Source organism: Heterocephalus glaber, unplaced genomic scaffold, assembly GCF_053883595.1.
Source record: "Heterocephalus glaber isolate CG9 unplaced genomic scaffold, H.glaber_assembly_v1.0 deba00001600, whole genome shotgun sequence".
NCBI lineage: Eukaryota > Metazoa > Chordata > Mammalia > Rodentia > Bathyergidae > Heterocephalus > Heterocephalus glaber.
Window position 1 is genome coordinate 24,641,230 of NW_028258372.1, and position 21,905 is coordinate 24,663,134.

Sequence of the window (21,905 nt, forward strand, 5' to 3'; positions counted from 1 at the left end):
TGTAATGTGTATTTTACCACATAAGCTCTTGTCATCAAGGCCTAGTTTTAAACAAGAACAAATGTAATAAGAAATCCTTTTTATCTCCTGACATAGCCACCTTCATGTAGCTGCTGTCTTGCCAAAGAAGTCCAAAAAATCAGCGCTGTCTTGCTAAAGAAGTCCAAAAAATCAGCTCTGAAATCCAAAGTTCACCAAAGAGCTTTTAAAGTTAATTTACCCTAGTCTTCTCTCAGACAATACCTTAGCAAAGAATGGTTTTAAGGGAAGATAGTGCAGTAGTTACACATCTGCAAATTATTAATCTTGCTGCCCTAGACAGATTAAAATGAGCTCAGAATGGTGTAGCATCACAAGCACCATAAAGTGAAAGGTACTTGAAATGGAGTGTATGATTAAGTTTTAAATACAAGTTGGGGAGAAAGTGGATTTATAGTTGATAAAAGGTAACCGACCTTTGAGAAGTGCATAGCTGAATAATGAGATGAAAGTCTCTAGCAGAGGATGAGATAGTAGGGCAATGAGACAGCAGGTATGTCTGGAACATTGAAGGTGTCTAACAATGGAAGGGAAGATAAACTCACATTTGAAAAATATCAGGTATGGTACACTGGTTGTATAAATTCGAACGTGTCCTTTTGACAAAGAATTAAAAAAAAAAAATCTGAGAAACACAATTACCAAGAAAAATAAAATCTGATTGTTAATGCTTAGCAGCTGCAAACCTAATTGTTCTACTTCAGTAGTTCTCTAATTATTTCTCTTAAGATTTCTTTACATCCTTTTCATTTTAAGCACTAAGGTGTTTCAAAGGGACATGTTGATAGAACTAGCCACATCAGAACCAGAAAGAAGGAAAGGTCAAAAATTCCTACTGGCTGTACCTTGCAATGATAGTTTACTCAGATTTCCCATGCTGATTAATGAAGTACCAATTTAGAAGGCTAATGAGAACATTTATGATTTGTGCTTGACATTACTATGCTAAACTTGAGTATTTAATTATCAAATTAATTTTAGGATTATAACCATAGTATTGCACAATGTTTATGTTGTAAACATTTGGGGACTTTTAAATATAAAAATGCTTAATATCCCTAAATCGTTCTAGTATATAAGGAGCTATCAAATTTAAAAGGTCTAAAAAACATGCCAACAGCTATAAAATAAATATATACCCTTGACATAGTACTACAATTTGTACAGCACTGTTGCCTTCCTAATATCATTTGCCCTTGGATATTAGTTGTGCTTTACGTGTTGATGCACCTGGAAATTTGGTATTGTCTGAGCAACAGCTGGCTCGGACATGAGGCAATAACAGTAGCATTTCATGATAATTATGGTGAGGACAGCTTTCATGAAAGGTTGTTGCCTCCAGTTAGCAAGTCCCCAAAGACTTATTAACAGTCAAAATTTACTATCCTATTATTAAAGAAGAAAAACACTCACCCACACAACCAAATGAAAATAAAACCCTACTTTGCTGAGCATTCAGTGAACACAACTATATAATTGTGTTTAGAAAATGGAAAATGGAAATGGAGCCAAATAATTTTTTCTTCTCTATTAGTATATACATTTGTGATACATAATAAATACATTTATAGTGAGGAATTGGTATATATTCATATTGTATCTTGCACCTTTTTGCTTCCCCTTTCCTCACCCTTCCCTGGATCTAAATTTTATTTATCAGCCTTCCATTATTTGTGTTTAGAAAGGCAGTGACATCATGCTATTCAGTCATGCCAACTGTAAAGATATAAATAAATATAGTAGCAATGGTGGAGGATATTCCACTCAGTGTACATGGTGTTCTCATAAACCACATGCTTTTCTGGAAATCCCAACACAAATAGGATAGAGAGTAGGCTGTAAGTGTGGGCTGCCTCTGCTGCCCTGAGATTGAGACCATCATCATTTCTCATGAATCCCATGTGAGCTCTGGGACAAGAAATTTCCATTCCAGGATCAAACAAGTTTGTAACAGAGCTGAGCTGCTATTTGAAGTTTTATTCTTTTATGTTGTGTACTTGTGCTGTCCATATGTGACTGTTTGCCTTAGTCACCTTTCTGTTGCTGGGACAGAATTCCCAACACCCATAACTAAAAGGATAAAAGTTTTATTTCAGTCTGGTCAGCTGGTTCCAAGGCTGGCTGGGGTAGCACAGGGGCATGGTGGAGGAATAGCTGCTCACATCATGGCAGCCAGAAAGAGAAGGAAAGGAGGACCCAGGAAGAGAGATCTGCTCTACCAGCTCAAACCCTCAATAACACATACCTTCTGCCAGTCCCTACTGTAACACCAAGACGTTGCAGTCCTCATAATCCATTCAGCTTCCACATGCCCTGCCTTTGAGTGCAATAAGCTTTGGGGGAACATCCAGATATAAGCCACAACATCATTTAAATCTAAATTAATTTACATTAAATAAAATTTAAAATTCAAGTCTACAGTTGTACATACTATATTACAAGAACTTAGTAGTTCTGTTTACTTGGTGGCTACCATATTGGACATCAAAGATAGGCACCATTTCCATCATCTCGGAAACTTCCTTTGGGGAAAAAAAACCTTCCTTTGAGTGGTTCTGCTTCAAATTTAGTGTATAAACTAATGCAATATACACACATTCTAATCAGTTGTGTAACCCTAATTATAGAAGCCTATGGAAATAAAGTTCTAAGCTGAGTGTGGTGGTGCAAACCTATAAACCCAGCACTTGAGAGGCTGAGGCAGGAGGATTGCTACAAGTTTGAGGCCTGCCTGGGCTACATAGTCAGTTCAGAGCCCACCTGAACTGCAAAGCAAGACCCTGACTCAAACAACAACAAGAAAGAAAGAAAGAAAGAAAAGAAAGAAAGCAAGAAAGAAAGAGAAAGAAAGTTCGAAAGTTCTAATATATAGGCATCTCTAATATGGGTCCATATATAGTAAGAAATCTAGTGAAATAATAAGAAAACTAAATGCTAGGAAAGCTAATTTGGATAAACAGATAAAAATAGCACTGTGTGAATAAAATTTGAGTGACACTGTAGTGATTATTTGGGGAATTGAACTTTTAGAAATTTGAAATCACAAAGGAGAAAGCAACTCTTTATTACCTCTGTGCTATTGCTATCCGTTGTATATAAAGTTCAAGGTATGCAAGATGAGCAACACCTAGAGATCTGGCATAAGCATAGTACTTATAATTAATAATGTTGTATTGTACAGTTCCAAACAGGGTGTCAAGTGGTATACATACAAAAAAAAGGTAACAAAATAAAAAAAGAAAAACTGTGAAGGAACACAGCAAAGTTTTGAGGTTATAGATGTAGTTAGTACCTTACTTGTAATGATGGCATCACAGGATCAATACACATATAAATTAATTGAAGCACATACATTAAATATGTATAATGTTTTGCATATCAGTCATACTACAATAAAGCATACATTTTTTCATTCATTTAAATAATCACTTTTCAGTGGCCTCTAAGCTTAGCCCCATAATATTAAGTTACATTTGGCAGTTTTGCACATAATTAAAATTCTTTTCAAAAGTCTAAATCAGAAATATAAGTATTAATCATGTTTGCACTATACGTTTGCCTGAGGAAGTAAAGAATCAAAAGTAAAATTGTTTATACCAGACAAGTAGAAGAGAAAGCCATTGTTGAATTTATTACCTGTATAGCATTAAGGACTAGAGAGTAATAAAAACAATATATATTACCTTTGTTGCCTGAGTAAGTTAGTGCTCCTTCCTAAGATATAAACTACCAATGAGTGATTATTCAACTGAGCAAAAACCTAGCTTACAAAATGTAATTTACAGTAATTATCTCAGTTCTTCCCTGCAGGCTTTTTCAGATGATTTTTAAAGAAGTCCAAGTAAATACTATTTAAGCAATATTATCTGTAATTAACAGTCTTTCACAATATTAATCACATATACATAAACATGTTATTTTCCTTTAAATATAATGTAGTAGAGTTTTTAAATAACATACATAGTGTCTTGGATAGTGTTAGTTATAATTTTTAGATAGTGAAGAAGTAGAACTTTTAAAAATGTATTTTGTAATAAGAGGATTGATTTTACAGGAGGACTGCAAGGCTGAGGAACTCGTTTGTTTTAATGCAAGTGGATAAATAATGTCAGAAGAGTAAGGACAGAATTAAATTAGATAGGATTTGTGCCTTTAGAAGGAAAGAAATGATTAGAGCCTTTTCCTTCTCTGTTACATAAAGATACAGTGAGAGGATGGCCACCTCATTGCAGCCAGAAAGCAGAGAAAGAAATGAAAAGAGCCAGACAGGAGGGAGACAGGGGCCAAGGTTACAACCCCATGTCCTTTCCTTCCACTAGACTCCTAAATTCCATTACTCTCACATAGTTTCATAAAACTATGATCTCATCAATGGATTAATCCATTGGTTAAGTCAGAGCCCTGGTGATCCAATAAACTTCTGAAAGCCCCACACCTGAACACAAGAGGCTTTTGAGATGTTTCAGATCTAACTATAACAATTAAGCTGCTTGTTTTCATATGTCTCACAGCAGGAAGTGGATCCACATACAGGGAGCAATGTAAGCTATTTTGATACTTGGGCATTATGATCCAGAAGTTCTTTGTGCGAATCTATTTAGCAAGCCTCAATATTAAAATAAGAGTCCAGAGTCCTAAGACTTTTCTGGAAGGACTCACCTCTTCTAACAATAAATTTTGTTCATGGAAAATCAGATGTTCTTCGTTATTCAAGCACTAAGTGACTATGCACCCCCAATTGCCTATTATGAACTGAATATTATCTGGTCTACTCAACCATGAAATTGAATGTGCACAGCACCATTCTGCTATAAAACAGAAATGGTATGTAAAGGACAGAAACTGAGCAGGATCCGAAGGAATGAGTAAACAGCATTGGTAGGTGGCTCATACTTCCATTGTATCAGCTCTCTCTACATTGCTGGTTCTTTCTGAAACCTTTGGTCACCTGTGGAGTTATCTAGGATTAATTAAACATTCGTGAAACCTGAACAATATACTGGAACTAGCTAGGGATGAACAGCTGCTCCATTATAGCCAGTTCAGGAGAAGACCTTAAAAAAGGAGTGAAGGAAAATCACACAGTAAACAGTCAGTATCACATGAAAGAGTTTCACTGCCCAGAACTATCCCTGTATCTCAATGATGCAACTATCCCTCCCTCTGCCTAATCTCCTAGTGACCATGGATCTTTTTACCATCTTCATACTTTCATTTCCTAGAACATTTTATAGTTAGGGCTGGAGATTATATCCTCGCCTTATCTTGCTTAGAAATATGGATTTACAGACCGGGGCCCCCACTGGCTCCGAGTGGCCGAAGGTGGCAGCACTGAGGACCTTGTGGGCCCTGGGACCTACTAGGTCCCAGTCCTGAAGCAGAGGGCAGCAGATGGGTATGCACCATTTCTTTCTTTGACTGCCAGAGAAAGTACTTTTACTGTTGTCTCCACTATTGCAGAAGATGTCCCAGGTCCAGGACACTGTAATATTTCAGAAGCACAGTGTAATATAAAAGGAGGCCGTAGTCTTCAAAACCGAGAGAAGCATTTTAAGAAGTTTATTTCAGATAACCCAGGACCTGCAAGTTATGGACAGTCTTATTGTGGAACACTAGATATCCTGAAGAGAAAAATACTAAAATCTAAAAAGCATCTTCAATCAAAAATTTCAAGAATACCTACTGTTACCAGAAATGTAGATGTTCTTTCAATTCCTTCTTGTGGACAGTCATATGGTTATCATATTAATGAAGATGGCAGAATTATAAAATGCTTTCCACCTGCAAATGATATCATGCTAGGACCAGCATACTACAAACCTCAATTTGATGTTTCCATTACAACTTTGAAATACAAAGGTATACATTTTGGCAGCACTTCAGGAAGAAAAGAGTTACCTAAAATGTTAGGTCCTGGTCCTGGACAGTATGAAATAGTCAAGGAAAAGACATTACATTATGAAAATATTAATATCAAGAAAGATCAACAGCAAGATTATTGCTCAAATATCCCACGATTTTATGAAGCAATAGAATTGCAAGAGGAAAAAAAGTTTCCAGTTTTTCAGTGAAGTTCTTCAAAGAGGAAAAAAAATGTTTCAAGAGAGATGAGAGGAAAGGATTGAATAAAAAGAAGTGGACAAACTTATGTGTGGGGAAGAGTGAAGAAGAGGTTGAAAATACTTATTGCTTAAAGAAGGATTCAGTATATTTTGGAGCACACACTGTCTTCAAATGCAACTGTAAAGTAGTTTGTACTGTTATAATTGATTTTTATATTCTAAAGTCATATTCAAGGTAAATGTTAAGAACCATGTAAAATAAATAAAACCTACTTGGGTTTATTCATGGAAAAAAAAGAAAGAAATATGGATTTATACTTGATCCATTCTTTTTTATGGCTTTATACTTCAGTTCTTTTGTTTTTAATTGCAATACAAATATGCATAAAATTTACTGTCTTGAATATTTTGTGTATAGATAAGTTCATATTTCTATGCAACTATCTCTGCCAGCTACTCCAGAACACTTCTATAAATTCCTTATTTTCCCTTGTCCCAGAAACAGATTAGTGAAACAAAGAGTTGATTTTTGAAAAGATAAACAAAATCGAACAACTTTAGCTAGACAGAGAAAAAATACCTTAAAAATCAGAAATGAAAGAGGAAACATACAAGTGATACTACAGAAATATAGAAGATCATAAGAGGTTACACCAATGTATTGGACAACCAGGAAAAAATGGACAACTTGCCATATACAACCTACCAAGACCAAATCATGAATAAATACAAATTCTTACCATGTCAATCTTGAGCAAAAACATTAAAACAGTAATTAAAAGTCTACCTCAAAGAAAATCTTAGAAACTGATGTCTTCAATGACAAATTCTATGAAATATTAATAGAAAGCCTAGTAAAATTCCATCTTAAGCTCTTACAAAAATTTTGAAGAGGAGGGATTACTTTCAAAGTCATTCTACAAAGTCATCCCACCTGATCTTAATACCAAATCTAGAAAGAACACTTTAAGAAAAGAAAATTACAGGCCAGTATACCTGAAAAATATATATGCAAAAGTATTCAACAAGACACTACCAAACTCTTTAGCAGCACTTTGAAAGGGTCATTCATATGATCAAGGAGAATTTACACCTAAAATGCAAGGAGGGTTCAAAGACAAAACAAATCAATAAATGTGATACTCCACATTAGGAGAATGAAGGATAAAAAATCTTATGATCATCTCATTGAAAGCAGAAAGGACAGTTGATAAAATTATACATTATTTCATGATAAAACTCTCAATAAAGTAGGTAGAAAAACTGTAAGAACTGTATCTCAGTGTAGTCAGGGCCATATGAAACAAGCTAATTACTCAATGGTGAAAAGTTGAAATCTTTTTCTCTGTCAGAAACAAATCAAAGATGCTTACTCTCTGGTCTATTTAATTCTGTTCAATGCACTGCTGGAGATTCTAAGCAGAGATTTAGGCTAGAAGCGAAAAACACACCCAATTTAGAAAAGAAAAGTCAAATTGTCTCTGTTTACAGACAATATGATCAACACTAAAATGCCATCAAAAAGCTGTTAGGAATAATTTGTACTGTCCAAGAATGTACTAGGAAATAGATACTTTTTACAGAAAATGTGAAAGAAAATTGGATTAACAAAAGGTCTTGTCCCAAGCTGTTCATCATATACAGCAGATGCAAACTTTGTACAATAAATTTTATTTCCTAAGTAAAAAAAAAAATTAACAAATTCAGTAACACTTTGGTAAACAAATTATTTATGAACCAGTAGCATTTCTCTTTGCCAACAATGAGCTAATGAAAAAGAAATTAAGAAAACAGTACAAACGTAGTAAGTACAAATTAAAATACTGAAGAATAATTTAACCAAGGAGAAGAAAGATCTGTACACTGAAAACTAAAATATTTATGAAAAATAAAGAAGATAAATAGAAAATAAAATCTGTGTTCACTGATTGGGCAAATGAACATTTTAAAAATGCCCAAACTATCTAAAGTAATCTACAGAATCAATACCACCCCTATTAAAATTTCAGTGACATTTTTCACAGAAACAAAAAATTCTGTAAACATTACATGAAACTGCAAAAGAGCCCAAATAGCCAAAGTGGTCTTCGACAAACAGAACTACTCTGGAGGTATCACATTACTTGATTTTAAAATCTACTACAGAAACTATTATCCATGTCACAACAGCATAAAACAACCACAACAACCAATAAAACCGAGTAGGGAATCCAGAAATATATCAATACATTTGTGTTGAATTGATTTTGGTGCAGATGTACACAAGCACACAAAAATAAGTTTATTCAACAAATGATGGTGGGAAAACTGTCTATCTATGTGCAAATGAATGAAATAGACCCTTATCTCACATCATATATAAAAGTCAAATCAAAATAGATAAGAATGTCAAAACTTAAGGGGAGTCCAAGACATTGATCTTGATGATGATTTTTTTTTTGGATATGATGCTTGCCATCTTCTGAAATATTTTATAAGAGATTTCTCCCTGACACATGTTGGGCTGTGGTCGTCTCCTGGCATAGGTTATAGCCACTCACAATTGTGGCTTTATTCACAGCTTATGTACAGCATGGCAGTACACTGACATGCTATAATTCATTGTTTGTGCCTGTTTTTTTCTTCTAGCCTGCCTAGATGTTTCTTGTCATTATATAAATTGTACTTGGAATTAATATTTTAAAATGTATTTTATTAGTGTGTATACATTTTAAAAAATATTAGGTTTCACTATGGTATTATCATACATGTAAATAACATGTTTTGATCAAATTTGTTTTTCTTGTTACCTTCCAGTAAGCCTCCAAACTCCTACTCTTATTCCTTTTTTCTTGCCTAAAAATTATCTCCCTTCTACTTTTATGCCATTAGCTTTGACAGATGAGGGAATAAATGTGATCCTTATTTTTCTAAGTCTGGTTTATTTTGCATAACAGAATGATCTCTGTTCCATCTGTTTTCTAGAGAGTGACATATTATCATTCTTCTTTATGGCTGAACAATACTCTATTATGTGTATATACCACATTTTCTTTATTCATTCTTCTATTGCTAAACACCTATACTAATTTCATATTTTAGATATTGTGAATTGTGCTGCAAAAACATAGTATGCTGATTTGCCCATTTACTGATTGAACCTATTTGAGATTGGCATGTGTGTGTGTGTGTGTGTGTGTGTATGTGTTTTAGTTCACATTCTAGAAATTGATCTTCTATCAGAGAAATAATTATCAAAAATCTTCTTCCATTCTATAGCTTTTTTCACCCTGTTAATTGTTTCCTTTTCTGTGCAGAAAATTTTCAATTCAGTGTAGTTCCATTTGTTGATTCATGTTATTATTTCCTGTACCATTGGAGTCCTAGTCTGGAAGTCTTTGCCTATAGCTATGAATTCAAGTGTTTCCCCTATATTTTATTCCAACAGTTTCAAAGCTTTAGGTCTTTGATCCATTTTGAATTGATTTTTGTACAAGGTGAGAGGCAGCGATTTAGTATCAGTTTTCCACATATGGATATTCAGTTTTCCCAGCACCATTTGTTAAGGAGATTGTTTCATCCCAGAGGTAGTTTTTAGCCCCTTTGTTAAGGATCAGATAGCTGTAGTTGCATGGGTTTGTTTCTGTGTCTTCTATTTCAATGGCATATGTGTCTATTTTATGCCAGTACTATGTAGGTTTTTGTACTATACTTCTGTAATATAGTTTAAAATTAGGTATTATGATACCTCCAGCCTGGTTTTGTTGCTTTGGATTTCTTTGGATATTCTGGGTCCTTTTTGTTTCCATATAAAATTTAGGATTGTTTTTCTAGTTCTGTGAAAAATGTCAAATGAATTTTTATAGGGATTGCATTGAATCTGTAGATCACTTTTAGTTATGTGGTAATTTTAACAGTATTAGTTCTGCCAGTCCATGAAAACTGGAGGTCTTTTCATTTACTAATTTATTATTCATCTGCAATAGAGAAAATTTTACTTTCTCCTCTACTATTTGTAATTGATTTCTTGTTTTTCTTCCTTAACTTCTTTGACCACATTGAACACGAGTGTTGAGAATAGACATGTTTGTCTTGTTCTTGACTAGAGAAAATGATTTCAGGGTTTCTCCATTCAGTGTGATGTTGGCTATGAGTTTGGTGTGTATAGCATGATATTAACCTCAATGAATGAGTTTAGAAATGTTCCTTCCTTTTCTATTGCATGGAGTAGTTTGAAGAGTATTAATATTTGTTCTTTTTAAAGGTCTGATAAAATTCAACCATGCATCTTTATGATCCTGGACTTTTCCTTGTTGGGAGACTTACTGTTTCAATCTTATCAACTATTTTTTTTTTATCTGTTTGGGTATTTGATATCTTCTTGCTTTAGTTTGGTAGGTCATATGTTTCTAAAACTTCATCCATTTCTTCTGGATTCTCAAATTTATTATTTTTTATTTTTAAAATAAATTCATGATACTCTCAATTTCAGTGATGTCTGTTGTAACATGTCCTTCTACTTCTCTAATTATATTGACTTAGGCTTCATTTTTTTGTTTTGTTAATTTTTCATTAGTTTGGCTAAGGGTTTATAAAACATATTCACAAACTCTTGATTCCTGAGTGTCTTTACAAAACATAATTAAAAAAAATATACAATGAATGCTATCTCGGAGAGCCAAGCAAAAGAAAGGCAGGCTCATAAAAACATTGCATGTTCTAAAATCAGGAACAAGGCAAGGATGCCCACTATCATCATGCCTGTTCAGTATAGTTCTGGAAACATTAGCCACAGCAATTAGAAAAGAGAAAGAAATAAAAGGAATAAAGATAGGAAAGGAAGAAGTTAAACTCTCATTATTATCTGATGATATGATACTTTACATAGAAGACCCAAAAAACTCTATCAAAAGACTTCTAGACTTCATTAACAGATTCAGTAGAGTAGCTGGATACAAGATTAACACTCAAAAAACAATGCCCTTCTTACACACAAATAGACTCACTGAGAGAGAAATTCAGGAAACAATTCCTTTTACAATAGCATGCAAAAAAATGAAATATCTAGGAATCAATCTAACAAAGGAAGCAAAAGACCTCTACACTGAAAACTACAGCACTCTGAAAAAAGAGATAGAAGAGGATATAAGAAAATGGAACGATATCCCTTTCTCCTGGGTGGGAAGAACCAATATAGTGAAAATGGCCATACTTCCAGAACTACTATATAGATTTAATGCAATGCTGATTGAAATTCCAACAATATACTTCACAGAACTAGAGAAAACAATTCAAAATTTCATTTGGAACAAGAAGAGACCTAGAAGAGCAAAAGCAAACCTAAGCAACAGAGACATGGCAGGAGGTATCACAATCCCCAACTTGAAACTATACTACAAAGCTACTGTGATAAAAAAGCATGGTACTGGTAAAGAAACAGACCCAAGGATCAGTGGAATAGATTAGAAGATGCAGCAACAACTACAGACATACTCAGCCACCTCATCTTTGACAAGGAGCTAACCATCCTCACTGGAGGAAAAATAGGCTATTTAATAAATGGTGTTGGAAAAACTGGATTTCAACCTACCAAAGATTAAAACTAGACCCATACCTATCACCATGCACCAAAGTAAGATTGAAGTAGATCAAAGATCTAAATATTAAGACCAAAACACTAAATTTGCTGGAAGATAAGGTAGGTACAACTCTTGAAGACATTGGCATAGGAAAAGACTTTATGAACAAAACCTCAGTAGCATGAGAACTAGCACAAAGAATCAACAACTGGAATCTCATCTTATTAAAAAGCTTCTGCACTGCAAGAGAAACCACCAACAGAGCTAAGAGACAACCAACGATGTGGGAAAAATTTTTTAGCAGCTGTACCTCAGACAAAGAACAACTATCTACAATATATAAAGAACTGCAAAAAATCAGACCCCCCAAATTCAAAGACCCAATTCAAAAATGGGCATCTGAAATGAGCAGACATTTCTCAGACAAAGAAATAAAAGCAGCAAATAAACATATGAAAAAATGTTCAACATCACTGGTCATTTGAGAGATGCAGATGAAAACAACACCAAGATTCCACCTCACCCCAGAAAGAATGGCTGCTATCAAGAAATCAACCAGTAGCAAATGTGGCGAGGGTGTGGGAAGAAAGGAACACTTCTCCATTGTTGGTGGGAGTGCAGACTGGTGCAACCACTAAGGAAATCAGTATGGAGTTACCTCAAAGAACTAGGAGCAGAGGTCCCATTTGACCCAGCTATTCCCCTGCTGGGGATCTTCCCCAAAGAATTAAAAGTATCATACCACAGTGATATATGTCCACCCATGTTTATAGCGGCACAGTTTGTAATAGCTAAGGCTTGGAAATAGCCCAAGTGCCCATCAACTAGAAAGTGGAATAGAAAATGTGTTTTTTTTTAAATAAAATGGAATAGTACTCAGCCATAAAGAATGAGAAGCTAGAGACATTTATAGCTAAATGGATGCATATTGAGGCCATACTCTTAAGTGAAATAAATAGGACAAACATGTATAAATACTGAACAGTTTCTCTAGTGTGAGAAACTGAAAGTGTAAATAAGGATTAAAATGATTAAAATGAATAATTTATAATTTGAAATAGGAAGAAAAGGTCTGAAGGAGTAGGGGTTGTGAGAGGGGAAGGGGAAAGGAAAGAATGGAAAGGAAAAATTATGAAAAAAGAAAAAAATGGAAATGAAGTCTATGTAAATAGGAAACTGTGGAGGGGGTGAAGGGCTCACAGGTAATGAGGAAAAAATAAGAACCAAGATACATCATGTACAAGTACAAACACCCAATGGTAAATGTAAATGTATTGTATACCTAAAATGTACCAATAAAAGAACTGAAGAAGGAAAAAAAAAACATTGTGTGTCCTAATCCACCTTATTCTCTGGACCTGAGATCCTGTGCCTTATGGCTGTTTCCTAAAGTCAAAATAACTATGAAAGCTAAACATTTTGAATTCATTCAGGACACCAAGACAGCCATGACAGCTTGACTGAAGAGATTTACAAAAGGAGACTTCTAGAACTGCTTCAGAAATTGACCAAAGCAGCAGAGTAAGTGTGTTTGAAGTGAACGTGAATATTTTGAGGGACATTAATGACAGAATAGATATCTAATGTCTATTTTTTAATTTTAATTTTATAAGTAGTATTTTGAATTTTTTTAAAAATTTACTTCTTTTCTCCTAGTTTTACTTTTTACTCTCCTCTGTTCTTGGTGCGATGGAGGCCTCTTTAGTCATTATTTTACTGTGGAGGCTCAAGATTTAAAATTTTACTGATTCTTAAATTATAAGTTAATTTAACTTCTGAATATTCTGGTTGTATGACTCTCATACAATAACTTACTCAGCACTTTAAACATTTGCTTAAATTTGAATTTAAACATCATATACTTTTATCTCTGTCTGCACAATCCTTGTTTTGTTGTCATTCATTTTCGGAGCAGTACTCTTTTTTCCCCATTTCTATTGATGTATATTTGACAATTACAAATTACATGTGTTTAAAGTTTATGATGTATACTATATGTATGGTTTAATATACATATGGATAATAAAATGATTACCAAAATCCAGCTAATTAACATATCTGTCTCCTCACATACTTACAATTTCTTTTTTTGTTTACTGTATGAATACTCATAGTCAACTCTCTTAGAAAATTTAAAGTAAGGGATGGGGATTTAGCTCAGGGGTTCCGTGACCTGCCTCACAAGCACAAGGTCCTGAGTTCTATCTCTGGTACCAAAAAAAAAAAGAAAATTTAAAGTAAGTTTTACAATATTACTGACTATATTCATTATATGGTGCATCAGATCTCCAGAATATATTAATTCCACATAAATGAACCTTTGTACCCTTTGAGCAACTTCCTGTATTGTTTATTAAGCTTTGAAATTTTCATATAACATTAATGAAAACACCTCACACATATAATTAAATATATAATTACCTATCTTAAAGTTGTAACTATTTATATTCAACTTTTAACCTCAAGAAATACAATATAGCAAGGAAGCAAAAACAATAAGTTGTTTTGTGTTAAAAAGAATAAAACAGTATGAATGGGTTATAACTTTAACAATCAAATAATGGTGTTCTTTTCTTTGTTGTTAACTTCATTGATCTACCCATTATGCTGCTTTCCTACTAAGAAGTTGAGAGAAAAAGAACATAGTATTGTGAAACTCCAATACATTCAGAATGACAAATGTATATCAAAATATGTTAAAAACCAATTGAGAGCCTGCTGAAGACAGGCAGGTTTGCGGATGCAGTCCTGAGGTCTCCAGTCCTGTGGAAAACATCAAATCAGCCTGCACCCTGGCAGCAATCCACTGGATCCCCCCCCCCCCCGTTCCTTTGGCCTCTTCTCTGTACAGCCACCTGGTTCCACACTACAAAGACTCAAAGGACACTGGACCACCAGACCACTGTACTGGAGCTAATCAAGTTCTCAGCATTTAAGGAAATCCTGCCCAGAGGTAGGGGCTTCTGATCTGCCGTCTCACTGCTCCTGGTCCAGAGGAAGGGGCTGCCCAGCCACCATCCCTCCTGCCACTCCCAGACCAGAGGAAAGGTCTTTTGGACTGCTGTCCATTCTGCTGCTCCTGGTCCAGAGGTAGGGGCTTCTGAGCCACCATCCCACTGCTCCTGGTCCAGAGGAAGGGGCTTCCAGGCTGCCAAATGTCCTGCCCCTCCCAGCACAGAGGAAGGGCCTTTCAGGCCACCATCCCTACTGCCGCTCCTGGGCCCTGACCCACCTCGTCCAGCTCAGAGGTGGTAAGCCACATGGATGCCAACAGCACCCTTCCTGCCTCCACAGTTGAAATGAGAAAACATGTAAATAAGTCTCAAAACCAGACTTCCAGATCACCTACAGCAACCCCAAAGGGAAATGAGATGGAACACTCTGATACTCAACCACCAGGACCCACTGAACTGGCAACAAAAGAGATCTGGAAAAAATGAAATCAGAAATAATTTCACAGGTAACAGGAGAAATTGTGCCCCTAGTGCAAGACATGATTAATAAATCTAGAGAGGAGCTCAGGAACATGATGGAATCCCAACATAGGAAACAAATGGAATCCATAAAACACATGCAAATAGATTTCCAGGAGATGAAAAACTCCACTGAAAGTCTACACAGCAGAATGAGCCAATGTGAGGACAGAATTTCAGATATAGAAGATAAGATTGCAATTAATGACCAGGAAAGGAAAAATTGCTTCAAAATTATAAGGGAACATGAGAAATCAATCCAGCAGCTGCTAGATGATGCAAAGAAGAATAACATAAGACTGATTGGAGTCAATGAAGAAACAGGAGAGAGTACAGATGACATAAAAATCTTTTCACAGAAGTAATGGCAGAAAACTTCCCAAGCAGGGGAAAAGAACTTGACATACAGATAAGTGAGCATATAGGATTCCAAATAGCCTTGATCAAAAAAAATCTACACATAGGCATATAATTGTTAAGATTCCAGAAACTCAACAGAAGAACAAACTTCTACAAGCAGTTAGAGAAAAGAAACAAATCACATACAAAGGAAAGCCTATCAGAATCACGGTAGACTTCTCAACACAAACCATCAAGGCAAGAAGAGCTTGGAGTGACATATTCCAAGCCCTAAAAGAAAACAGCCTCCAACCCAGATTGATGTACCCTGCAAAACTATCTTTCAAAATGGATGGAGAAATAAAATACTTTCATGACAAAGAGCACCTTAGGAACTTCATGAATACCAAACCAGCACTCCAAAGAATTTTATGCAATATCCTAGGAACAGACATTGAGGATCACAACCCCAGGAAGCAAAGCAGAATGAACCCATCTGGCATGACAATAAATTAAATGGAAAGGGGGAGAACCCAACAAAAAGAAAAAGTCATGGCAATGACAAGTCAATATGTTTCAGTTATAACCATCAATGCTAATAGTCTCAATTCACCAATCAAAAGAAACAGACTGGCAGAATGGGTCAAGAAGCAAAATCCAACAATATGCTGCATACAAGAAACACACTTAATTCAAAGAGAAACTCATAGACTGAAAGTTAAAGGATGGAAAACAATATTCCATGAGACAGGAACCCCCCCAAAAAAGCAGGAGTAGCTATCCTCTTTGCAGATCAAGCAGATTTCAAACCAACACTGATTAAGAGAGATGAAGAAGGACACAACATCCTTGTAAGGGAACAATCCAAGGGGAAGAGATGACAATCATAAATATTTATTCAGCAAACACTAGTGTGCCCAACTATATAAAACAAATACTAATGGACATGAAAAGGCATATATGCACTAATACAGTTATAGTGGGGGACCTCAATGCCTCATTGCCACAAATAGATAGATCAACTAGACAAAATATAAGTAATGAAATACTAGAACTCAATGGAACTGTTGAACAAATGAACTTAACAGATGTTTACAGAGTCTTCCACCCCACAAAATCAGAATACATATTCTTCTCAGCTGCACATGGGTCATTCTTAAAAATAGACCATATACTCGCACATAGAACATATTTAAGTAAGTGCAAAGGAATTGAAGTTATCCCCTGTATATTATCAGACCATAGTGCAATGAAATTGGAGATCCATAGTAAAAGAAACTCAAAAAATTTCATAAACATGTGGAAACTGAACAACACACTTCTGAATAACCAATGGATCATAGAGGAAATTAAAGAAGAAATCAGACAGTTCCTTCAATTAAATGACAATGACAATACAGCATATTGGAATCTATGGGACACAATGAAAGCAGTCTTAACAAGGGAAATTCATAGCAGTGAATATGCATATTAGGAAAACAGAAGGAGCCCAATTAAACAACCTGATGCTGAACCTCAAGCTTCTAGCAAAAGAAGAGCAGGACAAACCCAAAACTCATACATGGGAGGAAATTATAAAGATCAGAGGAAAAATCAATGCAATGGAGACTAAAGAATGATGTAAAAAAATCAATGAAGCCAAGAGTTGGTTCTTTGAAAGAATCAACAAAATTGACAACCCCCCAACTTTATCAGGAAAAGGAAAGAAAAGGCCCAGATCCATGCAATTAGGAATGAAAAGGGTGAAATTACAACAGACCCAGCAGAAATCCAGAAGATCATCAATACCTACTTCCAGAACCCAAATGCCAATAAGATGGACAACACAGAAGAAATGGACAGATTCCTAGATACATATGAATTACCAAAGTTGAACAAAGAAGACCTAAAAATTCTAAACAACCCAATATCAACCAATGAAATTAAAAACGTAATTAAAAACTTAACAACTAAAAAAAGCCTGGGCCCTGATGGCATCACTGCTGAATTCTACAAGACATTTAGAGAGGAACTACTGCCACTACTGTTTAAACTCTTCAATGAAATTGAAAGGGAAGCAGTACTCCCAAATTCATTCCTGGAAGCAAGCATCACCTTGATCCCCAAAGCAGAGAAAGACCCAACTGAAAAAGAGAACTATAGGCCAATCTCACTAATGAACATAGATGCAAAAATCCTTAATAAGATAATGACAAACAGATTTCAGAAGCTCGTCAAGAAGATCATACACCTTGATCAAGTGGGATTCATCCTAGGGATGCAGGGATGGTTCAATATACACAAATCAATCAATGTAATACAATATATCAATAGAGCCAAGGACAAAAACCATATGATTATCTCCATAGGCGCAGAAAAAGCATTTGACAAAATCCAACATGCATTTATGATAAAAACCCTATAAAACATTGGAAAAGATGGTCTCTACCTCAAACTGATAGAAGCCATCTATGAAAAACCAACAGCCAATATCATACTAAATGGTCAAAAACTGAAATCCTTCACACTAAAATCAGGAACAAGGCAAGGATGTCCGCTATCACCACTCTTGTTCAATATAGTTCTGGAAACATTAGCCATGGCAATTAGACAAGAGAAATAAATAAAAGGAATAAAGATAGGTAATGAAGAATTCAAATTGTCATTATTTGCAGATGACATGATACTCTATATAGAAGACTCCAAGAACTCCACCAAAAGTCTTCTAGACTTAATAACCAAATTCAGTCAAGTAGCTGGTTACAAGGTCAACACACCAAAATCAATAGCTTTCCTCTACACCAATGACAGACTCACTGAGAGAGAAATAGGGCAAACAATTCCTTTCACAATAGCATCCAAAAAACTGAACTACCTAGGAATCAACCTAATGAAAGAAATCAAAGACCTCTTCTCTGAAAACTATGGCACTCTGAAAAGAGAGATTGAAGATGATATCAGGAAATGGACAGACATCCCCTGCTCCTGGGTAGGAAGGATTAATATAGTGAAAATGGCCATACTCCCAAAACTGCTACATAGATTCAATGCAATTCCAATTGAGATCCCAGCAGCATACTTCACGGACCTTGAGAAAACAATCCAAAAATTCATTTGGAGCAAGAAGAGACCCAGAATATCAAAAGCAATTCTAGGTAACAGAGACATGGCAGGGGGTATCACAATCCCCAACCTGCAACTCTACTACAAAGCTACTGTGATAAAAACAGCATGGTACTGGCAAAGAAACAGACCTGAGGACCAGTGGAACAGATTAGAAGATGCAGGAACAATGCCAGACACACACAGCCATCTTAGCTTCCATAAAGGAGCCTAACACCCTCACTGAAGGAAAGATAGCCTCTTTAATAAATGGTGCTGGAAAAATTGGCTTTCAACTTGCCAAAGATTAAAACTAGACCTATATCTCTCACCATGCACTAAACTAAAATCAAAATGGATTAAAGATCTAAATATTAAAATAGAAATGCTGAACCAGTTGGAACAGAGTTTAGGTAGAACTCTTGAAGACATCAGTGTAGGAAAAGATTTTATGAACAAAACCTCAGTTGCCCCTGAATTAGCACAAACAATCAACAAGTGGGATCTCTTCTTATTACAAAGCTTCTGCACAGCAAGAGAAACCACCAGCAGTGTGAAGAGACAACCCACAATGTGGGAAAAAATCTTCACCTGGTTTTCCTCAGACAAAGACCTACTATCTCGTATCTATAAAGAAGTTAAAAAGATCAGACCTCCCAAATTTAAAGACCCAATCTGAAAGTGGGCATCTGAAATGAACAGACATTTCTCAGACAAGGAAGTAGAAATAGGAAATAAATACATGAAAAAATGTTCACTGGTCATTCGAGAGATGCAAATGAAAGCAAGGCTGAGATTCCACCTCACCCCAGAAAGAATGGCTGCTATCATGAAATCAACCAATACCAAATGCTGGTGGGGCTGTGGGGAAAGAGGAACCCTGCTCCACTGCTAGTGGGAGTGTAGACTGGTGCAAGCGCTGTGGAAATCAGTATGGAGATGCCTCAAAGAACTAGGACTGGAAGTCCCATTTGACCCTCCTATTCCACTGCTGGGGATCTTCCCCAAAGAATTAAAAGAATCATACCACATTGATATATGTGCACCCATGTTCATAGCAGCACAGTTTGTGATAGTTAAAACTTGGAAACAGCCCAAATGCCCATCAACTGGAGTCTGGATAAAAAAATCTGTTCTTTTTTTTATAAAATAGAGTACTACTCAGCCATAAAAAATGAGAAATTAGAGACATTTATGCTAAATGGATGCACATTGAGGTGATACTTTTAAGTGAAATAAATAGGACATACATGTATAAACACTGAATAGTTTCTCTGGTGTGAGAAACTGAAAGTGTAAATAAGGACTATGATATATAATAGGTAATGTGAAATAGGAAGAAAAGGGCAAAGGGGAAGGAAGTGGGAGGGGTAAGGGAAAGGAAAGAAGGGTATGGAATTAATATGAGAAAATGGAAAAATAGGAACAAAATCTTTGTAAATAAGGAGGGATGGAGGGATTGAAGGGAGGGCTAGGCAAGGGTGAAAAATAAGAACCAAGAGAGTCTATGTAAAGGTGCAAATTTCCAGTGATTAATGTCATTATATTGTATACCTAAAATGTACCAATGATTAAAATGAATAATCAATAATGAAAAATAGGAAGAAAATGTCCAAAGGGGTAGGGGTAGTGGGACGGGCAAGGGAAAAGAAAGAAGGGAAAGGAAAAATGATGAGAAATGGAAAAAATGGAAATAAAGTCTTTGTAATAGGGAAGGGTGGAGGGGGTGAAGGGAGGGCTAGGAATGGGGAAAAAATAAGAACCAAGATGCATCATGTAAAGGTACAAGTTCCCAATGAGAAATATAATTGTATTGTATATCTAAAATGTACCAATAAAATAATTTTTAAAATAATTGAATATCAGGCTGGCGATTTAGCTCAGTGGTTCCGCCACCTGCCCTGCAAGGTTCCATCCCAAGTTTCCATCCCAGGTACCAAAACAACAACAACAAAAACAATTGAATATAATGAAAATATTCAAAGGAGAGATGAGATTTGTTGATGTTAAGATTGTATGATTTTAATATATTTTACAATAATATTTAAAGCAAATACAATCACAATATAAAAAAAGTAAAGAGCTGGGTTTAGGGACAAACATGCTTTCTTATGAAAAATTATTACTCTGATTCAACCTCGCTGAAAATTTGAAAGTTTTTATTCTCAAGAGCTTCCAAATATATACATATCAATGAAGAAAGGCCTCTGTATACTCCACCAGGATGGGATCTTCATAGCACAGATACAAAAGCAAAGATTGGCTTTCTAAGAAATGCAATCGTCGCGTAATTAGATTTGTAACTCTGGATATATAACATTTTGAAATCTTTTCTCTGAATTAGTATCTAAGCTTCTGCTGAACATAAGTTTCCCTGTTAGGCCTTTTTACAATATATCAATTTATTTTCATTGCAGCCAACTCTATTTGATATAAGCCTTGCAAAGACTAGTGGTGATTTCAAAGATGTTTTTCTGAAAAGCTTTGTTAAATACAGAATGCTCTCCTTAGAACACTTCAATTTTTCTTGTGATAAAGAATAGCAATACATAAAACAATTTCAATGGTTTCCTAGGTTTAGTTATTTGATCAGTTAAAACTGTACATATTATTTGTGGACATAGTCTAAGGATTCTATTTCTTTTGTAAGCATCTTGATTTCTTCACCTAATCAATCTTGCTTAAGTTCTCTACCTCTTTTAGAATTACTTGTTAAGACATCAGAAAAGGCACTCATATATAATTAATCATTAAATACTAATAAAATAAAAGCCACAGGTTAATCTAAGTTCCCATTTTGACCCAGAATTTTCTTGAGGTACTCACCAATGTTTTTCAACCTGATAACTATTATATAGTGTAATTAAAATTAGTTACTAATAATGTAGGTTATGTAGTGTAAAACTAGAGAATTTGGAGATTTGTTATGGTGCATTAATTTATTAAAATTCCTTTCCATCCAATTCGAGTTTTCTGTCATTTTTACCTAGAGAAGACAACTCTCCCTTCTCTGAGGGTTTCATATGTGTAAAAAGACTGGTAAAATGTACCTCCCATGTCAAGAACTAAACTCACCACAGTTACTCACCTAACAGTTTTTGCTTCTCTTGTTCACAAATACAGAAAATTCTTGTTCGTACAGAAAATGTTGCTAGTTAGCAAGCCATTGCTTTATAATTGTTTATCCACACCATTCCCAGTTCAGTAGAAACACTTTTTTTTAAATATAAGAAATTAGAAACTTATCCAGACCTTAGCAGGAAATTGGGGATGGCCTGCAAGGAGATAGATAGCTGGGCCCGATGGACTGGTATAGTTTAGACTGTAACATTAACAAGCTATGTGGCATGGGG